Raw genomic sequence first — 18,337 nt, 5'->3', positions numbered from 1 at the left:
TGCCAGATGTGAGGGTGCAAATTGCCTTTCTATTCTATTCTCTATTCACACAATCCTTTTTAGGAGTGCTTTGGAAAATATTTCCCTACCTTTCACTTGCATGCCTTTATAAAGAACTTCTGGAGTCAAGACTTTGTCAATGACATTGCAGCAAAACCTTCCTGGAACTCAGCCATGCTGACAAACACAAGCTGCGTTCTAGGATCTTTAAAGAGAGAGCACTAGAATATCATTCTACAGTGCCTTTTCATTCCAGCTTCTCTGTGGTAGAATGAGAGCAGGTTTAAAACACTAAACTGGAATGTTACTGCCAAGGTGTGAGTGCATTTTCTGACTGAAATGTGCAGTTCTGCAACCTTCTTATGCTATTCTGTAATAGAAGGATAGTGAAGCTGCAAGTTTGAGCTTGCCCTGACTGCTGACAAATCTGTTGTCGGTATGGTTGGACTCTCTCTTGACTTTCTTCCCAGTGTAGGTGACCTCTGGCAGTTTAACAACTTCCTGGAAAGATACTGCAAATAAGCATAGAGTAAAGCAGTTTTTAACTTTCAGCTGCTGAGGGCTGTTCAAAGAGGGGGACAGTGAATGTTAAACGGCAATTTTTCAAACAGAAAAAATGTTTTAGGTGGCAGAGTTCTCTCTCCCCTATTGCAATAGAAGTATTATTTTAGATTTCAAATTATTTTCCCCTCTCTGTTCTTTGATACTAATATCATCATCATTTGCAGCAGCAGCATAGAAACACTAGGAATCGGAGAATGAAGTGGGTTTCAAAAAAATGAAACAAGGAATTCATACTGTGTTTCATAATGTATAACACCCCAATCCTGAATCTTCTTTGGAGGAAGCCAAATTTGTTTCAGTGGAGTTGCCTTCTATAGTATTAGCACCATAGCACAACAGTGCAATCCTATGCATAATTTCTCATAAGTATATCCTATCATCAACAGTTTTTACTCAAGTAAGTGTGCAAAGGATTGCAGACTGAATCAAATCACTGAGGGCCTAATTTGTACACAAGGGCCAGTGTAGTGTAGTGGTTAAGAGCGGTAGACTTCTAATCTGATGAACCGGGTTCGCGTCTCCGCTCCTCCACCTGCAGCTGCTGGGTGACCTTGGGCCAGTCACACTTCTTTGAAGTCTCTTAGCCCCACTCACCTCACAGAGTGTTTGTTGTGGGGGAGGAAGGGAAAGGAGAATGTTAGCTGCTTTGAGACTCCTGAAGGGGAGTGAAAGGCAGGATATCAAATCCAAACTCCTCCACTCCTCCTCCACAATTGATATAAATGATGTGGCCTGTTCCTGCGTATATGTTTGTGAGCCTAACTTTCATTTCCCTTTCACTTTTGGAGAGGTATTCTATATACTCTATGACATTTTTGTGTGTGTGTGTGTGTGTGTGTGTGTGTGTGTGGAATTAGAAAGCTATTTTTTGCAACCATTTCCCCTGAAAAAAACTGAGCAAAACGGAGGGGGTAGGAAGAGAGTAGTTGTTCTTAAAATTGCACCATGTGGCCTGAACCAAAACTATGAGGAGACTGCAGAGAGGAAGAGAGAATTAAAAACCTAAATTCTTGGTTCAAATTCTAGCCTTGTATCCAGGATCAGCCAAATGATTAGGAATATTTCCAAATTAAGGGTGTTTAGCTGAGGCCTAAGATAAGTGAGTGAGACAGGGCCTGTGGCCTGCTTCAGTCTAGTCTGAGGGGAGCCCTCTTGTTTCTTCAGGGTAATGGCAGCAGCCTCTATATTGACTCTAAATGACGGCCTGTGTTTGATTTAGCAACACTCTGAGCCCGTTACAAATACTAATGTCCTCCTGCACCGGCTTAATAAGCTTTACTGTGAAGGATAGGCAACCCAGTCTCCATTGTCCCTGCAGCCCTTCGTATTTATAGCCACAAACTTTTGAATTGGCAGAGCCAAGAGAAACGGCACCATTGTGAGTCTGAGGGGTGAACGACAGGGCCCAGAATCTTTTGAGGGAAGGAACGTCCTTCATAGCTGTAGCCTGTGCACAGCCTGCCACGTGTTCGCTTTGAGGGCAGGAATTCTCGACAGAATCAGCTTCTTTGTGTGTTTGCCTGAGGTAAAAAATAATAATAAATAAAGCAAAAGCTGTGCAACAGGCTCGTTACAAAAGCGCCTGACTTTCACACAAGCTTTGGACAGGTAAGGTGGAGGATGCCTTGACAGGTATGATTTGTGAGAGACTCCTCGGTTGCCGGGCAAGAGGAGAATTAAACAAAGGCCTGTCTTTGAGGTAGTGGGATTTGAAGAGAAGGGAGAAGGCAACACAAAATAATTGACTCGGGGAAGAGAGCTGTTTGCAAAAATATGATATAAACAAAAATATAAGCAGTTAACCAGGATGGCACAGACTCTTTATTATTCAGTGTACTTGCTCTTTACATCGTTCAGCACAGCAGTCCAGTAGTACTTTATTTTCCTCTGGAACATCTCGATATCTCAGCGTACAGAGGCTCCTTCATGAGAGAAATAACGGGCCCTGCTTCTGTAACATCCACACAAATAGTGCAAGTATCGGGGAATTAAGTCTTTAAACAGAGGAGGGGAGGGAAGTATTCCTTTTCATCCTTTGCTTTTGCTTCTTGTGAACATGATGGGGACTGAAATCGGGATTTGTCATGCGTTCAATTCAGCTGCAGCTACTAACTTCTAGAGCATGAAAATGACGGCAAGGGAGAATGAGATGGATATGGGGTATTACTGAGAAATAAGAGCAAGCTAACAAGACCCAAATGTGCTAAGAATGGAGAAAAGAGATGTGTATTTTTACATGAATACGGGAGACAAACTCAAATAACTAAGAACAATGCTTGTGTGTGTGTGTGTGTGTACCTAATTCTTACGTAGTTGCCAGCATTTTCCCAGACATTTCCATAACATTTCTTACAACTAGAAATGCTTGAAAACTACAGTGTATGACCTCATTTTGCTTAGCATAGCCTTGCTGATCAAATCAGCTGACTTGCATGAGGAGAAAGAAACATATTTGTAAAAAAACAAACAAACATATTTCTGGTATTTTGCTTGTGGGTGTTGCCTTAGCTTGCTTGTTTACTTCTATTTTAGTAACTGCTTGGAAAAATAAGGCAGATTTTCAAAGACATTATAATCAACAATTCCATACAACATAAAGGTAAGTTTGGGGTGATTATTATTATTTGCACTTAACAGCTAAGCAGAATACTTTATTTTATTACTGGACCATTTAACTTTATCTGCTGGTTATCTTTTTTCCTATTTTAATAAATAAATCACATTTTCCTTACTAAGTACATATTTCAGTCATCACCAGCAGTGGTAGTAATTGTTTCTTTTTTGAGACAAGTGTCATCTGTGCTGAATCAGATATTCTCAGAGAGCAAAGAAGTGAGTTGGTAGTGAGATTCATTAGGAAGAACAGAGACATTTAGATAATAAATAATAAAAAAGTTAGTGATTGTTGAGAGCCCACTACAGTTTATGCCTTCTTGCAACAAATGTATTAAAAAAATTATGCTTGATCTTATCCGTTAGCGTATTTCATAGAAATCAGTCTGCCCATATTTTTATACACACACACACACACACACACACACACACACACACACACACACCTTCTGGCCTCTGTCCCCCCCCCCCGACCTTTCATATCTCCATAGGAGACAACCAGGTTAACTTACTCAGACTTTCCAGAATGTATCTTTCATTGAAGTAAATACATTCTTATGAATATATCCTTGGATTTCTGGCTTAGGTTCATGATGATAAAGCTGCCTAAAGATTTCATTCATGTATATTATTCTTTAAAATAATTGTATCTAAACCTGGCCTTTTCATCCAGATTGGAATTTTCAAGTTAATTAATAATCTTGACACCACATCCACATTCACTGAAGTCTCAAATGAGGTGTACAGTGCAACATCTGCTGTAACACCATGGAATCTGTTTCCATAGATTTGGCTTGAAGATATGGATGAGGTGCTTGCAACAGTGTGGCCAACCATTTGTTTCCTCAACCCTTGACTCTCTTATTAAAGTTTGCCAAGGAGGTATGACCAGATGGATCAAGGGTGTGGTCAACACATCCTTGCAGTAGGGTGTGGTCCTGGCCACCTTGAAAGTGGCAGTGATCCAACCACGCCTGAAAATACAAGCACACCTGGACCTATCAGTTTGTGACAACTACCACAAAGTCACAAATACCCCCTTTTAAGAAAGGTGATTGAGAAGATTTCAGTGCAGCAATTGCAAATGCTCTTGGATGAAACAGATTATTTTGACCTACTTGAGTTTGGGTTCAGGCCTAAATAAGCCTTGGTTGCCCTGATGAAAAAACAGTGTGGATTGTCAATTAACTTCCAGGCCTGATTCAAAGATAGCCAAACATTGGATATAATGTTCCATAGTTGCAAAAGTTAATGTTGTTCCTGGACTGAAGTAACACTTTTTGGATTCTGTTATTAGATATCTGAGCTGGCATCAAGAAGAGTTTGTTAAATTGACTTCTTCTAAAAAAGTAACTCTAGGATTACTGTATTTTAATAGATTGTTGGAAGCCACCCAGAGTGGCTGGGGAAGCCCAGCCAGATGGGTGGGGTATAAATAAATTATTATTATTATTGTTATTATTATTATTATTATTATTATTATTATTATTATTATTAGGAAAAGGTATAGTTATATATAGGGACGCGGGTGGTGCTGTGTTCTAAACCACAGAGCCTAGGGCTTACCGATCAGAAGGTCGGCGGTTTGAATCCCCGCGACAGGTTGAGCTCCCGTTGCTCGGTCCCTGTTCCTGCCAACCTAGCAGTTTGAAAGCACGTCAAAGTGCAAGTAGATAAATAGGTACCGCTCTGGCGTTTCCATGCGCTGCTCTGGTTCACCAGAAGTGGCTTAGTCATGCTGGCCACATGACCCGGAAGCTGTCTGCGGACAAACGCTGGCTCCCTTGGCCAGTAAAATGAGATAAGTGCCGCAACCCCAGAGTCGTCTGCGACTGGACTTAATGGTCAGGGTTCCCTTTACCTTTACCTTCATAGTTATATATGCTTGCTTTCGAAATGCTTTCATAATTATGGGTCTTCCTATGCAGTAATCATTTCTAAATGTGGTCTTAAGTATAATCACAGGTGTACTAAGAAAATATAAATTTATGCACCACAACACTGAAGTATCATGAGAGCAGGGTTGTCATATTTCCAGAGGTAAAAATCCGGACAGCAATTGCCCGCTCATCCCCCAGTTATCTGCCGAGCCTGAGCAATCTGAGCCAAAGCCAGAGCCTGGGTTGCCTGCGCCAGAGCCCAAGACAGGCCCACACCCAAGCCTGAGCCTGAGCCCGAGCTGCCAGCATGCACACACAACCCCCCCCCCCAAACAAGCACATTTGCTTTAAATTTTAAAAATCCCCCAGATTGGCATGTAGCCCCCCCAAAAGAGTACATGTTTGAGATTCCTAGACATATGGCAACCCTGCATGATACCAGACCCCAAAGGCATAATGGAATAATAACACAGCTATCTATAGAAGCCCATTTTAAACCGGAAGCCCACCCACACTGCATTTGAAACTTGTAGGAATCAAGTTGTGTTGAGCTGTGGAGTGAAATGCTTTTATTTTCGTCCCTTGGAAAGAGCTTGTATATCACTTCTTAGACAAGTTGTATTATGCCTAGTATTATTCAAATGCAATCTTGTATTTTGAAAATAAAAGTAAAAATAAATATGAGGAGGAGTCTTTGTTCTCCTTTAACCAGCTAATAAACAGCATAAAAGTGGTTTTAGGTACTATTGCCTGTTGGTGATGTATGCCCTCCTAATGTGAGTGTATACAAAAAAATCCCTATTTTATAATATCCTAGCTTTATTAAAGTAGATGACTGTCTACATGCCAGTTTCCATTCTGTCCATATACAAAAACTATATATTTACACATTCAATTTTCATGTTTTGATAATTGGATTATATTTGTAACACATTCCTTTATAGTTCTGTGTATTTTTGTAGAGATGCTGAAATATTAAAGGAAATTTAATCTGTAATCTGATAGTCTAGTAAATAAAATGCCTTTGTATCAAAACTTATTGAATTAACTCAGCTAATTGTATTACTAGGGTGAAGATGGATTGTCTCTGTATCATCTGGGGAGTAATTTGGTTCATCATACTGTACTTTATTGGATGGCCCATAAGCATATTCTTAGGAGGACTGTATGGATTTATAGATCCTTTAACTACTTTGATAGGTCTAGATGATGTTGGGGAATTTTTGTTGAAGGGGGTGCATGTGGGGAAAGTGTGTGCTACTAATGTACGCAGTGGAAAACCTCTCTGTTAACAACGAGACTACCATAATTACCCAGCATGTATTGTTGTCCAGTGGCAATGAGGTTTTATATGAATATTTGGCTTTCATCAGTAAAGTATAAAGTTCCCAAATTGTATTTGAAACGCAATTCCTATGTATGTTGCATTTGTGTGTAATGCACTGCAACTGGAGAGATCTGAATCAGAACCTCAGATTCTCAAACTGTGAATGTTCAGAAACTTGGATGCAAACAGCTTGCAAATATCTAATCAGAAAGAGAGAGAGTTATGAGATTTGTATTTCTCTGGTTTTGTGTTTTTTGCTTCGTGCCATAAATTATCTACGGTTTAAAATTGAGTCTCTCACTAAACTGAATTTTGCATCTCTGTATACAGTTAATAATGTATAAATCAATCTGTATTAATTGTTTATTATACTTGATTGTGAATATGCTTTAGAAACCATTGTTTTTGTTTCGGTTCTCTATAATGTAATTATTTAGGTATGTTAACACCATAAGACATAATAAAGCTACCTGAACTTTCTGTTTGTGCACACTGCATTTTAAATTCATATTACTGTTGTTGCTGATAAACCTTTACAGTATTTACTAAATAATATGAAAGGCCTACATTCTATTTATCTTGGAGGAACACATTAAACACAAGATGATCAGCTCAGAAGCCATTATCTATGTCAGATCATGGTTAATGTTATCAGATTGTCTCTTATATTTTCTGTGTCCCTTGCTAAGCTGCAGAGGAGTTTCTTCCTTATTTTTCACCCAGTCTGTTGACCTTTTAGAACAAACAATGGTTATTCTAGCTTATGCTCCTGCTAAAATAGGAATTGGGACATTTCATAACATATTGTATCTTATTTATAATATTTCGATAAAGCAAAATTGCAATGCTCAAGGTAGCACCCAACATAGTTTAAAAGCAATTATATAAATTCTTGTATAAAAACTATAATCACAAAGGGGGTGGGATGAGGAATCTGTGGCTGTCCAGGTTTCACCGGACTCCAGCTCCCATTTCCCCTGATCATTGACGATGCTGGCTGGGGCTGATGGGAGTTGCATGTTAGGCACCAGCCGGAGGGCTCCCTATCACCAGAACAGCACAACAAAAAGAAGAACCTGAAACAATATAACCACCAAACCTCCACAAGATTCTCCAATCCATACGCCTTCACAAAAATGTGAGGCTTATGCAAATTTCTAAAGCTGGAGATAAATTTACATATACAATCTGCAGGAATTGTTCCTTAATATAACATTAATGCAATACAGAGAAAGCTCTGCTTCTTGTTGCAGAAGTTCTAATACTCCAAACTAATAAACAAACTAAGGGAACCTGAAGCAGAATTTTTGAAGTTGACCTCAGCAGATAGATGGGCCTATATGGGGAGAGGTGATATCTGGTGTAGTCTTCAGATGACAGTGGGTTTAAAGTTCTCAACATCACTTTGAATATTGTCTGAAAACGTATGAGTAGCTAGCACAGTTGAGCAGCAGTGTGTTTTCATTTGCCTATGCTTGCCAAAAGCCAGGCTAGAGCTTTTCGGACATTGCTGCAGGTTTTGGACTGCAGCCTCCTGACTATCTTCAAGGAGAGCCCCACATGACAGAACACATAATTTGAAGTTGTAAAGCATGGTTAACTTTTGCAAGCTTCTGATTGTCTAGGAAAAGGTATCACATATAAGCTGATAAACTATATTATTGGACCCTATCAAAGCCTGCTTATCCAACGGTAGTGTTCCAGGTTATGCATCCTGATAGTACAACATGCTTACCATAGAGGTAGTTCTATTACATTTGACCTCCCGTCAGGCATCACTTCAATCTGCATGTGCATTCCAATATTAATGCAGCTGTTCTCAAAACAATGTCATTAATTCTACCTCCATGCTAACACTTTTTGCAGTGCTGACACAGGGGAACTGTATATGCTACCTTTATACTTTATATGAAAGTGCAGTTTATAAATATTTAAATACTTAAAAACTTTTCTCCTTTCTCTGCCCTGTCACTGAAAAGCACAATTAAAGCACTGTACAATTAAAGCACTATCATACCACTTTAAACTCATGACTTCCCCACAAAGAATCCTGGGAACTAGTTAATGGTGCTGAGAGTTTTTAGGATGCTCCTATTCCTCTCACTGAGCTACAGTTCCCAGAGTTTCCTGGGAAGAGGGATTGATTGATAAACCACAATGGGACTTATACCTGAGTGAAGGAAATAAGATTCTCCTCCTAAATCTTAACACCCTTAATAAACTACAGCTCCCAGGATTCTTTGTGGGGAGCCACGACTGTTGAAAGCAATATACTACTATTTTTAAAGTATAGTGTAGATAAGGCTGAAGTTTCAAGAGGAAGGCATAGTGCAGCCATTCCAGCAGTGTTAACCCTCTTCTGAATGTTCTCAAAAAGAAACATCAAAAGGTTAGACAGATAATAGATTGCATGTAGCAGTATATTTCTTCTTTTGGACAATGGGTGTGATCTCTGACTATTAGAAAAAAACATTTACTCTGGGTGCAATTCACGTTCCTTGGGAAATAAAAGCACGTATTCTCATTTTAATTGGTCTGATATTCATCAATAAGCTTTAGGTAAAAAAAAGAGATTATTTGAAATGACAAATGCAACTCGGAAAAAAAGCTTATTAAATAAATAAATGTGAAAGTATATCATTATAAACGAACCATTAGGGAAACAGGATTTCAGGACAGCTTAAGAGAGCATGAAGTCTTAATGTCTTAATGGACTGTGTTCATCTAATTTACAGAAGTCAAATGACATACTGAAATTTCCACTACATATTTTTATTTATTTATTGTTCAATTTATATCACACTTTCCCTCTGAATAACTCCAGGCTCTGTACATGGCTCTCCCACTCCCCACTCTACCCTCACAGCAACTATGAGTAGGTTAAGCTGAGAGATGGGGACTGGCCCAAAGTCACCCATGACTGGAGGTTTGTCCAAGCGCCCCTGGAAAAGAGACACAGCCCACTCTAAAAAGTCAATGACATTGCAGAGTAAGGCACCGATAGGAAACCTTTGGCCCTCCAGATGTTGGACTACAACTCCAATTATCTGGGCTTCGGCCCAGTATACCTGAAGGAGCGTCTCCACCCCCATCGTTCTGCCCGGACACTGAGGTCCAGCGCCGAGGGCCTTCTGGCAGTTCCCTCATTGCGAGAAGCGAAGCTACAGGGAACCAGGCAGAGGGCCTTTTCGGTGGTGGCGCCCGCCCTGTGGAATGCCCTCCCATCGGATGTCAAGGTGATGGACAACTACCTGACATTCAGAAGACATCTTAAGGCGGCCCTATTCAGGGAAGCTTTTAATGTATGATATTTTAGTGTTTTTTGGTTTCTGTGGAAGCCGCCCAGAGTGGCTGGGGAAACCCAGCCAGATGGGCGGGGTACAAATAATAAATTATTATTATTATTATTATTATTATTATTATTATTATTATCCCCAGTCATTGGTTGTGCTGGCAGGGGCTGATGAGAGTTGAGTCCAACAACATCCAGTGTTCATGTGAATAAAATAACTCTCAAGACCGTGCTTAGATTATAGAGAAGACAGAGGGCTCCAGACATCCTTTCTTTTTGTACCAGCTTACCTCAGCTACTATGTTGATTTGGCTAAAATTGGGGGGTGGTTGGGGAAGGAGAAAGAGGGGTTATAAGGCCTGCCTCTACCTTAACCCCCTCCAAATATTTGGCAGCAGAAAGATGTTTAGGTAACATAATGCACACATACACACCACACCTCAGTTACACACATTACTCTCAGTTTTAGTCCCCATCTTACATAATTACCTATTCTGATCTGTCATGAGCAGGTGCCCTAGTAAGGCTGAACAGGAGAAGTGGAGTGGTACTCTAGTCTTTTAGATTTCCCTAAGTGTGACATCATACTGGTTACTTAGAAACAATGATGCTTTGAACAGCCTGTAAGCATTCTATGAGGGGATGCCTGGATTTTTTTTTGTAAAGTCCTTCTCTTCAAAAGCCTGCTGATGTCTTCAGATCACAGTGAACACCTGAAAACTAAATGAGCCATTTTAAAAGAGAATTGTGGGATATTTATATATATACGAGGTAAGCCATTTATTTATTTGGTGAGAAATGTACTTTGAGTTAAATGGGCGAGTAAAGAATAAGAACAAATAGTGGCAAAGTGGTTTGCAAGTCTGTTGTGCCCTTCATAATAGATATAGTAACCCTGTTTCCAGCAGTGACCTGGTGAGATTTAGTAACCTGGTAAACTGTAAAGACCAGCAAGCATGAATGTTATAGTTGCTTAGGGAACCATAAGCTTGAAGGAACATGATAGCCCCAACATTTTATTTCAACATTAGCAAGGCAGAGAGGTAACACAGAGAGATGTGAAGCCCTATAACAACAACTCTGCCATTTTGTGTGTGTATCCTTTCCCCCCATAAGGACCTAAATGGAAAAATGAAAAAGGCTGGGGGGTGGGGGACAGGGAACCCCCCAAAATTACTAAACTTGGGTTTTCATAGGGAATGAAACATCATTTAAAACCAATTGCAAACCACTGCCTAAATTGGCTTGCCAACCCACACCTCCATCATACCTGGCTCAGGTTTCAACTTCTTTGCCCTCATGATCCACCCCAAAATGCCTCCATTCAGAATTTTCAGTCTCCTGGATTTGGTAGATGTAAATGAACGGTAGAGTTATGTGTCATCCACATAGTTGACATTTTAACCCAAGGCTCCAGATGACTTCTTACAGCAGTTTCACAGGGATGTCAAAAGAAATCTGGTCAAAAAGATGTCAGGGGACAAAATAGAACCCTAAGTCATCCCAAAGGTCAAGTCCCCCGACCATTCAAAAAGGATCCAAGCAAAGTTAACTCCATGCCTCTTGAGTCCCATCTTGGCAAGACAGACCAGAAAGATTGTTTAGGAGTATAATCTGGGAGTTTTTCAAGTGCCTTAATCCTGCAGAAGGATGGCTTCCCCCTTACCTAGGGTCAGACTTGATGTGGCATTGTTCATGTGACCATCATGGTCCTGAACTGGAGTGACCCAGGCGCAGCCAGCTTTTATTCCGAGGCGGACCATAGTAAAGACTTCCTGACTCCGATCTGCCAGCCAGGTTCCACCCCATGATTAAGCAGTTCAAAATTCCAGGGTGGTTGGGTATCCTGCCAGCCCAAGCTGCTGGCTGTGAGAGGTCTGGCTGGCTTTCACCCCTTGGGGACAGTGGGGGGGGGCACAACCAGCCACCCCTGCCCACCCCCAAGCAGGGCAAGCGGTCATCTCCAAACCATTGCCAAAAGCAGCCTCTTGTACAAAACATTGCAATAGCCCAGATATAATGCCAGTTACAAGAATTCACTGGCTATCAAACTATGCAGTGTCAATTCTTTCCACTCCATAATTCACATTAACTAACCCCCCCCCCCCAAAGAAAACTATCAAGAAATAGTGTGGGTCACTTGGTCAAGAAGGATAGTGTCTATTTATCATGAAGCAATGCTAAGCAGGGAAAGGGGATAGAAAGGATGCAGATAACATGGTTGATGTGTTTGTATAAACCACACCTACATGAGCCCTCTCACAATATAATTTCATTTGCAGGAATGTTCTGACGGATAGCAATAGTACGTTTTTAAAGGTTTGACACCTTATTTTCATCTGGAACTAACGCTGCTTTAAATTTGGTTTCACTAATAGCATATTTGAAAGGAGCGTGCTTGATAAGCAATGTCTGCTTATGATGAAGGAGAAGAGGAAGGAGACCCATATGAGGACATTACCGAGCCAAAATCAGCTGCTGCTGAATCACTCCTGCCTAAGGAAGCTGAACCTGCTCCAAGGTATAGGCTCTTAGTTTTGGTACAGAATCTCCACATTTCATGCATTCCATTTCATGTACAGAACGATGTGTTAATCCTAATCTAACAATATATTTCAGGTAAGAAGGTAAGTACCATATTCAAAACATTTTAAAGACAAATCAGAATGCCATGTCTTCAGGATTTACAGTGCCAATTTATGCATGTTTATTCAGGAGTAAGCTCTACTAATACCTCCTGGCAAAGAGCTATATATGGCAAATGTGCCTTAAACTGCAATTCTATCCATATGTACCTGGGGTAAGTCCCATTGAACTCAGTGAGGTTTATTTCTGAGTAGACATATATCAGATTGCACTGATGGAAACCTAAGCAGCTGGAGAGGAAAACGAGTTTCTCATTTTTAGCTGACTTCCGTGGGGGTTCAAAACATTTTGAGACTGTATAATTTGCAAGGTATATACTGTAGAATATAAATAAAGTTCTTATCTTAGTACTTCTAGACAAGTTACAGTGGTACCTCTGGTTACGTACTTAATTCGTTCGGGAGGTCTGTTCTTAACCTGAAACTGTTCTTAACCTGAAGCACCTCTTTAGCTAATGGGGCCTCCCACTGCTGCCACGCCGCCGGAGCATGATTTCTGTTCTCATCCTGAAGCAAAGTTCTTAACCCGAGGTAATATTTCTGGGTTAGCAGAGTCTGTAACCTGAAGCGTATGTAACCTGAAGCGTATATAACCCAAGGCACCACTGTACATATTACATGTTACCTGGATTACTAGAGGAAATGGCAGAATGTGATATAAACTGTAGATCAAAATCTGCAATCCTATGAGGTGGGAGAAAGCATCAGTGAAGTGAGTAGACCAATACATGGAGGGTAATGCTAGCAATGCCTACTAGTCATGATGGCTGTGCTCAGCCTCCACAGTTGGCAACAGCCTTCTGAATACCAGTTGCTGGAAAATGCAGACAGAGCGTGTTTTTGGGCTTGAGCCCTGTGTGTGGGTTTGCCTCAGGCATCTGATAAGTCACTGTGAGGACAGGATGGGGCACTGGCTTGATCCAGCAGAGGTTTTTCTTACATTCTTAATTACCTTCATCATGCATAGAATTGGGCTATGACTCTCATTACCTGGATCCCATTTCTGAACTATGTTTAAGCAAAGGGAGAAATAATGAGTAGTCTATATAAAGCTGTGCATGTCTACTAAGAATTGAGTCTCCCTGTGTTCAGTTAGTCAATAGAGCATGAGACTCTCTATCTCAGGATTGTGGGTTCGAGCTTCATGTTGGGCAAAAGATTCCTGCGATGCAAAGGGTTGGACTAGGTGACCCCTCGCAGTCCCTCTCCCAGCTCTACAATTCTATGATTCTATGAAAATGTGCTATGAAAAGAGCAGCAGCAAAAATCTGCTAAAAAGGCATAATGATGTGTGTGTATGCTGAACATGGTGTCCAAGATGTAAAAGGAACATAACTTGAAGAATGTTCAAGGCGATAAAATACTAGTTAAAACTTTGGTATCTTCCAGTATTTTGTGTGCCTTTCTTTGTTTGATGATAGAAAAGGTTATTTTGGCTTAATATTGATAAAATTCAAGGAAATGGCTTTAATAAATAAATGAATCCTGCACAAAGCAACTTGCTCATAATAGCAGCATTTCTTGTTAGATTTACCCTTGTACATTTGAATTCCATTCATGGGAAAGATATTGGAAGAGTGCTGCTATGCTCAAGTCTTTCTTGCAGGTTTCCCATAGTCATCTGGTTGGACACTGTGAGAAGAGGATGCTGCAGTAGGTGGGCAACTAGCCATAGTTGTCCCACAGAGAGAGATTCGGACTGAGTCTCAGGGTCACATCTGCCACCCCTCCTTTTCAATCCCCTCACTGCCATGATCCAAGCATCATTTTAGAGGGCTCAGTACACAATTGTAATGTGGGTCCCCTCCTAGATACAAACAATGATTCCATCCAATACATAGAATTTCATTACTCACAGGAAAGAAAAGTTTATATTTTAAAATTCCAAAATTACATCTTCCGCATATCTGAAAGTAAACCATGTCCCACAAAACACCACACTCTTTTTGCTAATTAAAAAAAGAAAGAAAACCTGGCTTGAAGAAGAGTTCTGCTTGGAAAACTTTGCTTGATTGGTTCTCCTTTTATTATATGTTCCACAAGCAAATATCTTTTGTGATATTATTAAGTGGTTTTTTTAAAAGAAAATATTGTGTAGCTGTAATTAAAACATTAATATATATATATATATTTAAAACAGTTAGGCTTTTATTTTGTTTTGTTCTAATGAACAAATATGAACACAAGCATTTTCCCACTGCACAATCATGAAATATCTAAAAACAAAACAAAATAGGTGGTTTAGCCATTCTTGCCCCCCTAGCAGAATGATGGCAGGCTATAGCAGCACTGGCTCTTTTTGATGAGTGAACCTTATTATTATGGCACTTTGTCCTGCCTTTCTGTCTGTGCACAAGGAACACTGTAGAGTGGCCTTCTGCCCTCGCAGGTTCTTTAGTGACTTCTTTCTGAAGGATTGTCTTGCCCAAAGAACTATACTCTTTTTCTGTTTAAATTATTGCAATTATTTAAGAATTTGCATCTGTAAATATATATCACCATATGCAATTTTGATCCAAATAAGTGTCCTCTTTTGTGTGTGGTGGCATTAAAGTATCTAGTGGCCACCTTAGAATTCTTGAACTGGTAGGTCCTGAGAGATCATGTCACCTGGGGAGGCACACATTTCTGTCTCTCAAAAGACAAGGGCTAGTGCAACTGCACAAACCTACTTTCTCTAGGACAACAATTCACTGTTCAGAATCATCAGAATGTTGCCTGCATTGCTTCTTAGCACTCCAGCAAATCCAGACAATGGGGACATAAAGGGAAATCAGTTCCTAGAAACATCTTCAAGCATAATAATCAATTTAGCCTTTCTCCCCACACACACCTTAGTAATGATATTGCACCCTTAGCCAGACTCCTCTCCACACTTTACCCTGCCCACATGGTAGGACCCTGCTCACTTCAAGGAGCAGTAAACAAGTGAACATCGTTATCTGAATGTGGGGTCTTCCCTGATGTTGCGTGATTATGCCCTCCTTAAAATGGAAAAGGAACAATCTAGGCTCATCTTTTTTTATGGAGACAATCTTCTGCACAGCCCCTTTATTATCATGAGCCAAACTCTGAAGCTTGTCAGAGTCTCTGCCAGAACTGACCCTTATAAGCAGACATTCTGCAACCCTGAGCTACATTCAGCTTGGTGGCATTCCTAGATAATGTGTCCAGGGCATGGCCTTACAGAGGCTCTTTAAACTTTTTCTCGACCCTTGAGTTGCCAAATGGGACAGGTGCCCTGATCCAGAAGAAGATGGAGCCACCAAGAAACAGAGATGGGAAGGAGCTACTGCGACAGCCGAGCGCAGTCCCTGGTTGCCTTGGCAATGCAGAACTGAACTTTACTTGAGGCAGCCCAGGAAGCATTATAAGAGTTGGGAAGAGACCTGGGCCCAAACACAGTTTACCACTTGTGTCAAGTGAATGCCGCTAGTCCTCTTCCTAGCCCATATATTTCACATATACCTGTGTGATGCAGTGGTTAGAGTATCAGAGAAGAATTGCTGTGGCTGTGGCTTCACATTTCCACTCAGCTATGAAGATCACATGGCAATGATGACTACTTTGTCTTAGCCTAACTGTTCTCACAGGATTGTTCTGAGGGTAATATGGAAGGAAGGAAAAATCATAGGAAGAAATGATGGATGGAAATATAATTAAAATAAAACATGGAGGGAGGGACAAGGCAATTGGAATTCATGGAGGCAAAACACTGATCTATCAAGAAGTCGCTTTAAATCAGATTATTGCAGACTACAAAAGGAATCCTAACTTTGAATCGTCTGAATCTGCTGGAAAAGCAGTTCATCTGCTTGATAATATGTTTGCGTATTCTTGGCTGGAAAACTTGTTTCCCCCCATGTGAAATCACAGTAGAAATGTACTTTAAAATGCTTCAAACTGAAATCTTTTTGTTTCTTTATTGTGTCAGCACCCCACAGCCGCCAGCTGGTAGAATGGACTGCTGCTGCCTTCTGTGGAGTATCATCTGGTTGGTGGTGCTGGTGGCTTTTGCTTGGCCCTTGAGTGTGGCTATGGCAGCCCTTTATGGATTTGTATCACCCATGATTACCCTAATAGGACTTGATGATATCAGTGAGTCTCTGCTACAAGCAGTACATGTGGGACGAGAGTGTGCTCAGAACGTCAGAATGGGCAGGCCCATTGCTTGAAGAAAAGATCTCGCAGCATTAGGTGTCCCTTCCCTTTACCTGTATCTTATCACGAGTGCTGATCTGTAATTCTTCTTTTTCAACCATCTATATTAAAAAGTTCTTATTTCACTATAAAATTGGTTTCATGATATTTTTACCTATCCGCCATTTTAGCCTTCACCACTATATAAATAATCTAACCACTGCAACTTAAACTCTTGCAAAGACATCATCAGTTGCGATGGGGAAATTGCTTATTGATGCTTTAATTGATCAATACCAAAGTGGATTTTAGTGTGTGCATAAGAGGACATATTTTACAATACATTATAGTATTGTGTGGACTGTGCCAAAAGCAACAAGATTTGGCTCCACACTGGTAATAGATTTGGCTCCACACTGGTAAAAGGGGAGGGTTGATATCTTTTTGTAGAACCAGCTTCTGTTGGAGACATTGAGCATTTCCACATGGCAGATTCTGGTAGGTTTGGTGCTGCTTGTGGATGCAAGCTTTGTGCAGTGTCCATGTGACATTGTCATCATCAAAATGCCATCCTACATTCTTTTCCCATTTAATCCAGATTTACCATTTTTGCAGAAAATCCAGGAAGTGAGAAACACAAGAAGAGAACCTGCCATTTTCATGCCAACTAGTGAAACATGTTTAAGTGGCAGGAGTGGGGAAGAAATTAGATTTAGTTTACATTTTAATACAGAGCTTCCTAATTCGTACTTCCTAAAGCAATAAGCAAACCAAAACAAAATTATCCCTCGAAGTTTGCAGTTGTCTGAATTTGGGGGTGCAGTTCTTCAACCATATAATGTCTATACAAATGTTATATTAGGGACAGTGTGTATAGAAATGCACATATTTTTGAAAGTGACATTCAAAAATGCATTATATTTTGGGAAATTGGTTGCAAAAACATATATATCAGGAAAATTGCACACAAAAATGTGCATAGCAGGAAGAATTTGAACTAAAATTCTGAAAAAAATTAATGAGGACTTTTAATGAAGAAAAATAATTTGCCAGCTGACATAGAAATGTGGAGAACTGAGCTCAAAACTAGAAAAATGAGACACTGAGATTGACAGATTTGTCCATCCCTGGGAAATAGTAAACCCAGATTAAATGGGAAGGAAATATGGGATGGCATTTTGATAGGGATGGGTATTGTGTGGACCCTGAGAAAAACTTCATTGCTGGAGCATTTTAAGAAAAAAGAAGAAAATGCTACATGATTTCAGTGTAGAAATGTATTTTAAAATGCTTCTGACTGAAATCTTTTTGTTTCTTTATTATGCCAGCCCAGCACCACCACCCACAACTCACTACTGCTGTCTTCTGTGGAGTATCATCTGGTTGGCTGTGTTGGTTTCTTTTGCTTGGCCCCTGAGTGTGGCTCTGGCAGCCCTTTATGGATTTGCATCACCAATGGTTACCCTGTTAGGATTTGATGATGCCACTGGATCTTTGCTGCAAGCAGTAAATTTGGGAAGAGAGTGTGCTCAGAACATCAGAACTGGCAAGCCCATCATTTGAAGAAAAGATCTCACAGCATTTTAGCATTCCATTCTTTCACAAGCATCCTTTATATGTATTTAGCACTAACAGTCCACCTGTATCTCTTCTTTTGACCATTCACATTAAAAAGTACTTAATTCATTATAAAAGTGGCGTTATGATATTTTTACCTGACCCATCCTTTTAGCTTTTGGCATGTAAATATACTAACCAGTATAACTTAAAAACTAGGAGCCTACCCTGAAAGGTCTTCACAAGCACACATGCCGGCTGTGAAGTGTAACTTGTTTACTGGTTGTTGGTGTTGCAATTAACCAGTTCTATTGCAATT

General features: G+C 40.3%; 4 long non-coding RNA genes across 6 annotated transcripts in view; 2 read left to right on the top strand and 2 right to left on the bottom strand.

Annotated features, from left to right (window-relative positions):
- The window catches only part of LOC308596420, a 47,901-nt gene extending 47,587 nt beyond the window's left edge, over positions 1-314 (bottom strand). The window contains exon 1 of the long non-coding RNA XR_014012525.1: positions 90-314. This is a non-coding gene — a long non-coding RNA (uncharacterized lncRNA). The remainder of the gene's footprint in view (positions 1-89) is intronic.
- A 775-nt stretch (positions 315-1,089) lies between these two features.
- Positions 1,090-6,864, top strand: LOC308596052. Of its 2 annotated transcripts, none has more exons than XR_014012288.1 (3): positions 1,090-1,354; positions 3,097-3,163; positions 6,127-6,864. It is a non-coding gene; the product is annotated as an uncharacterized lncRNA (long non-coding RNA). The 2 variants fall into 2 exon arrangements; XR_014012289.1 differs by lacking the exon at positions 1,090-1,354 and adding an exon at positions 1,736-2,089.
- LOC308596088 lies at positions 2,368-10,263 on the bottom strand. The gene is made up of 2 exons (XR_014012311.1): positions 10,166-10,263; positions 2,368-2,679 (listed from the first exon to the last, which is right to left on the bottom strand). It is a non-coding gene; the product is annotated as an uncharacterized lncRNA (long non-coding RNA).
- Positions 10,264-10,291: 28 nt separating this feature from the next.
- LOC308596064 lies at positions 10,292-18,155 on the top strand. Of its 2 annotated transcripts, none has more exons than XR_014012295.1 (3): positions 10,292-10,447; positions 12,055-12,197; positions 17,790-18,155. It is a non-coding gene; the product is annotated as an uncharacterized lncRNA (long non-coding RNA). The 2 variants fall into 2 exon arrangements; XR_014012296.1 differs by lacking the exon at positions 17,790-18,155 and adding an exon at positions 16,256-16,615.
- The last annotated feature ends 182 nt before the right edge of the window (positions 18,156-18,337 follow it).

Source organism: Podarcis bocagei (assembly GCF_964188305.1).
Source record: "Podarcis bocagei genome assembly, chromosome: 1".
In the NCBI taxonomy this organism is placed as follows: Eukaryota; Metazoa; Chordata; class Lepidosauria; order Squamata; family Lacertidae; genus Podarcis; species Podarcis bocagei.
The sequence above is the reverse complement of the archived record's forward strand: the minus strand, read 5'-3'. Positions and strand labels throughout refer to the sequence as shown.